This window comes from Lolium perenne, chromosome 7 (genome assembly GCF_019359855.2).
Source record: "Lolium perenne isolate Kyuss_39 chromosome 7, Kyuss_2.0, whole genome shotgun sequence".
In the NCBI taxonomy this organism is placed as follows: Eukaryota; Viridiplantae; Streptophyta; class Magnoliopsida; order Poales; family Poaceae; genus Lolium; species Lolium perenne.
In genome coordinates, this window is record NC_067250.2 from 37,536,940 (window position 1) to 37,542,939 (window position 6,000).

Consider the following 6,000-nt stretch of genomic DNA (forward strand, 5'->3'; position numbering starts at 1 on the left):
GACAATTGCATTAAGTATGGTGCGTAATGTAATCAATAACTACATCCTTGGACATAGCATCAATGTTTTATCCCTAGTGGCAACAGCACATCCACAACCTTAGAACTTTCTCACATCGTCCCAGATTTAATGGAGGCATGAACCCACTATCGAGCATAAATACTCCCTCTTGGAGTTAAGAGCAAAAACTTGGCCAGAGCCTCTACTAATAACGGAGAGCATGCAAGATCATAAACAACACATAGGTAATAGATTGATAATCACCATAACATAGTATTCTCTATCCATCGGATCCCGACAAACACAACATATAGAATTACAGATAGATGATCTTGATCATGTTAGGCAGCTCACAAGATCCGACAATGAAGCACATGAGGAGAAGACGACCATCTAGCTACTGCTATGGACCCATAGTCCAGGGGTGAACTACTCACTCATCACTCCGGAGGCGACCATGGCGGTGAAGAGTCCTCCGGGAGATGATTCCCCTCTCCGACAGGGTGCTGGAGGAGATCTCCAGAATCCCCCGAGATGGGATTGGCGGCGGCGGCGTCTCAGTAAGGTTTTCCGTATCGTGGCTCTCGGTACTGGGGGTTTCGCGATGGAGGCTTTAAGTAGGCGGAAGGGCAACGCAGGGGGCCACACGAGGGCCCCACACGCTAGGGCCGCGCGGCCAAGGCCTGGGCCGCGCCGCCCTAGTGTGGCGGCGCCTCGTGGCCCCACTTCCTTTCCCCCTCGGTCTTCTGGAAGCTTCGTGCAAAAATAGGACCCTGGGCGTTGATTTCGTCCAATTCCGAGAATATTTCCTTACTAGGATTTCTGAAACCAAAAACAGCAGAAAACAGCAACTGGCTCTTCGGCATCTTGTTAATAGGTTAGTCCCGGAAAATGCATAAATACGACATATAATGTGTATAAAACATGTAGATATCATCAATAATGTAGCATGAAACATAAGAAATTATCGATACGTCGGAGATGTATCAGCATCCCCAAGCTTAGTTCCTGCTCGTCCCGAGCAGGTAAACGATAACAAAGATAATTTCTGGAGTGACATGCCATCATAACCTTGATCATACTATTGTAAGCATATGTAATGAATGCAGCGATCAAAACAATGGTAATGACATGAGTAAACAAATGAATCATAAAGCAAAGACTTTTCATGAATAGTACTTCAAGACAAGCATCAATAAGTCTTGCATAAGAGTTAACTCATAAAGCAATAAATCAAAGTAAAGGTATTGAAGCAACACAAAGGATGATTAAGTTTCAGCGGTTGCTTTCAACTTATAACATGTATATCTCATGGATAGTGTCAATGTAAAGTAATATAACAAGTGCAATATGCAAGTATGTAGGAATCAATGCACAGTTCACACAAGTGTTTGCTTCTTGAGGTTGAGAGAGATAGGTGAACTGACTCAACATAAAAGTAAAAGAAAGGTCCTTCAAAGAGGAAAGCATCAATTGCTATATTTGTGCTAGAGCTTTTATTTTGAAAACATGAAACAATTTTGTCAACGGTAGTAATAAAGCATATGTATCATGTAAATTATATCTTACAAGTTGCAAGCCTCATGCATAGTGTACTAATAGTGCCCGCACCTTGTCCTAATTATCTTGGGTTAACACTGATCATCATTGCATAACATATGTTTCAACCAAGTGTCACAAAGGGGTACCTCTATGCCGCCTGTACAAGGGTCTAAGGAGAAAGTTTGCATTGGATTTCTCGCTTTTGATCATTCTTCAACTTAGACACCCATACCGGGACAACATAGACAACAGATAATAGACTCCTCTTTTAATGCTTAAGCATTCAACAACAGTTAATATTCTCATAAGAGATTGAGGTTTTATGTCCAAACTGAAACTTCCACCATGATTAATGGCTTTAGTTAGCGGCCCAATGTTCTTCTCTAACAGTATGCATACTCAAACCATTTGGTTGTGAAAACCGCCCTTACTTCAGACAAGACGAACATGCATAGCAACTCACATGATATTCAACAAAGAGTTGATGGCGTCCCCAGGAACATGGTTATCGCACAACAAACAACTTAATAAGAGATAAAGTGCATAAGTACATATTCAATACCACAATAGTTTTTAAGGCTATTTTGTCCCATGAGCTATATATTGCAAAGGCGAATGATGGAAATTTAAAGGTAGCACTCAAGCAATTTACTTTGGAATGGCGGAGAAATACCATGTAGTAGGTAGGTATGGTGGACACAAATGGCATAGTGGTTGGCTCAAGGATTTTGGATGCATGAGAAGTATTCCCTCTCGATACAAGGTTTAGGCTAGCAAGGTTTATTTGAAACAAACACAAGGATGAACTGGTGCAGCAAAACTCACATAAAAGACATATTGTAAGCATTATAAGACTCTACACCGTCTTCCTTGTTGTTCAAAACTCAATACTAGAAATTATCTAGACTTTAGAGAGACCAAATATGCAAACCAAATTTTAGCAAGCTCTATGTATTTCTTCATTAATGGGTGCAAAGTATATGATGCAAGAGCTTAAACATGAGCACAAGAATTGCCAAGTATCAAATTATTCAAGACATTTTAGAATTACTACATGTAGCATTTCCCGATTCCAACCATATAACAATTTAACGAAGAAGATTCAACCTTCGCCATGAATACTATGAGTAAAGCCTAAGGACATATTTGTCCATATGCAACAGCGGAGCGTGTCTCTCTCCCACACAATGAATGCTAGGATCCATTTTATTCAAACAAAAACAAAAACAAAAACAAACAGACGCTCCAAGCAAAGTACATAAGATGTGACTGAATAAAAATATAGTTTCAGGGGAGGAACCTGATGATGTTGTCGATGAAGAAGGGGATGCCTTGGGCATCCCCAAGCTTAGACGCTTGAGTCTTCTTAAAATATGCAGGGGTGAACCACCGGGGCATCCCCAAGCTTAGATCTTTCACTCCTTTTGATCATAGTATATCATACTCCTCTCTTGACCCTTGAAAACTTCCTTCACACCAAACTTCAAGCAAACTCATTAGAGGGTTAGTGCACAATAAAAATCCACATGTTCAGAGGTGACACAATCATTCTTAACACTTCTGGACATTGCACAAAGCTACTGGACATTAATGGAACAAAGAAATTCATCCAACATAGCAAGAGAGGCAATGCGAAATAAAAGGCAGAATCTGTCAAAAACAGAACAGTCCGTAAAGACGAACCTGGAAGGGGCACTTAACTTCCTCAAACGGAAAAACTCAAAACTAATGAAAGTTGCGTACATATCTGAGGATCACGCACGTAAATTTGCAGATTTTTTTGATTTTTTTACAGAGACTTCTGCGCGAATTCGTGACAGACAGCAATGCTGTTTCTGGGCAGCAATCCAAATCTAGCATCAACTTTAGCATAGAGACTTTACTTGGCACAAAAACATGATAAGGAGAGGTTGCTACAGTAGTAAACAACTTCCAAGACTCAAATATAAAACAAAGTACTATAGTAAAAACATGGGTTGTCTCCCATAAGCGCTTTTCTTTAACGCCTTTCAGCTAGGCGCAGAAAGTGTGTATCAAGTGTTATCAAGAGATGAAGCATCGACATTCTTACCAAGGGTGTTGGGAGTTGCTTCAAAAATGCATTTTATCTTATCTATGTAAGTTTTAGAGGCTTCCTTTTCATTACTCTTAGGCTTGCTATTCTCATCAAACAAATTTTCAGGAACAAGCCAACCATAGTTATTTTCTAATGCCTCAAACATTCCTGCAAGCTTGCAAGGTATTGATGTCTTAATATCCCCTACATCATTAACATTATTAGTGTACTTTACTCTCTCCATGTCCATCTTTTCAAGGATACTAACAAAATTGGTATAAGAGCCAAGCATATTGTATTTAATAAAGACCTTTCTAGCCTCTCTTGCTACACCACCAAATTCTTTAAGAAGGGTTTCTAAAACAAAATCTTTCTTTTCCCCTTCCTCCATATCACCGAGTGTGAGAAACATGTGTTGGATTATAGGATTGAGATTAACAAATTTAGTTTCCAACATGCGAACTAAAGAAGCAGCAGCGATTTCATAAGTAGGAGCAAGTTCTACCAAGTGTCTATCTTCAAAATCTTCAACTTTACTAACATGAGTGAAAAATGCTTCTATATTATCTCTTCCAATGATAGACCCACGTCCTACCGGTATGTCTTTTAGAGTGTACTTAGGAGGAAACATGATGAAATAAACAAGAGGTAAATAAAGTAAATGCAAGTAACTAATTTTTTTGTGTGTTTTTGATATGGAGAACAAGACAGTAAATAAAGTAAAACTAGCAACTAATTTTTTTGTGTTTTGATATAATGCAGCAAACAAAGTAGTAAATAAAGTAAAGCAAGACAAAAACAAAGTAAAGAGATTGGGAAGTGGAGACTCCCCTTGCAGCGTGTCTTGATCTCCCCGGCAACGGCGCCAGAAAAAGAGCTTGATGCGTGCAATTAACACACGTCCGTTGGGAACCCCAAGAGGAAGGTGTGATGCAGACAGTAGCAAGTTTTCCCTCAGAAAGAAACCAAGGTTTATCGAACCAGGAGGAGCCAAGAAGCACGTTGAAGGTTGATGGCGGCGGGATGTAGTGCGGCGCAACACCAGGGATTCCGGCGCCAACGTGGAACCTGCACAACACAACCAAAGTACTTTGCCCCAACGAAACAGTGAGGTTGTCAATCTCACCGGCTTGCTGTAACAAAGGATTAACCGTATTGTGTGGAAGATGATTGTTTGCAGAAAACAGTAAAGAACAAGTATTGCAGTAGATTGTATGCGATGTAAAGAATAGGACCGGGGTCCACAGTTCACTAGAGGTGTCTCTCCCATAAGATAAATAGCATGTTGGGTGAACAAATTACAGTCGGGCAATTGACAAATAGAGAGGGCATGACAATGCACATACATGATATGATAAATATAGTGAGATTTAATTGGGCATTACGACAAAGTACATAGACCGCTATCCAACATGCATCTATGCCTAAAAAGTCCACCTTCAGGTTATCATCCGAACCCCTTCCAATATTAAGTTGCAAACAACAGACAATTGCATTAAGTATGGTGCGTAATGTAATCAATAACTACATCCTTGGACATAGCATCAATGTTTTATCCCTAGTGGCAACAACACATCCACAACCTTAGAACTTTCTCACTTGTCCTGCATTTAATGGAGGCATGAACCCACTATCGAGCATAAATACTCCCTCTTGGAGTTAAGAGCAAAAACTTGGCCAGAGCCTCTACTAATAACGGAGAGCATGCAAGATCATAAACAACACATAGGTAATAGATTGATAATCACCATAACATAGTATTCTCTATCCATCGGATCCCGACAAACACAACATATAGAATTACAGATAGATGATCTTGATCATGTTAGGCAGCTCACAAGATCCGACAATGAAGCACATGAGGAGAAGACGACCATCTAGCTACTGCTATGGACCCATAGTCCAGGGGTGAACTACTCACTCATCACTCCGGAGGCGACCATGGCGGTGAAGAGTCCTCCGGGAGATGATTCCCCTCTCCGGCAGGGTGCCGGAGGCGATCTCCAGAATCCCCCGAGATGGGATTGGCGGCGGCGGCGTCTCAGTAAGGTTTTCCGTATCGTGGCTCTCGGTACTGGGGGTTTCGCGACGGAAGCTTTAAGTAGGCGGAAGGGCAACGCAGGGGGCCACACGAGGGCCCCACACGCTAGGGCCGCGCGGCCAAGGCCTGGGCCGCGCCGCCCTAGTGTGGCGGCGCCTCGTGGCCCCACTTCCTTTCCCCCTCGGTCTTCTGGAAGCTTCGTGCAAAAATAGGACCCTGGGCGTTGATTTCGTCCAATTCCGAGAATATTTCCTTACTAGGATTTCTGAAACCAAAAACAGCAGAAAACAGCAACTGGCTCTTCGGCATCTTGTTAATAGGTTAGTGCCGGAAAATGCATAAATACGACATATAATGTGTA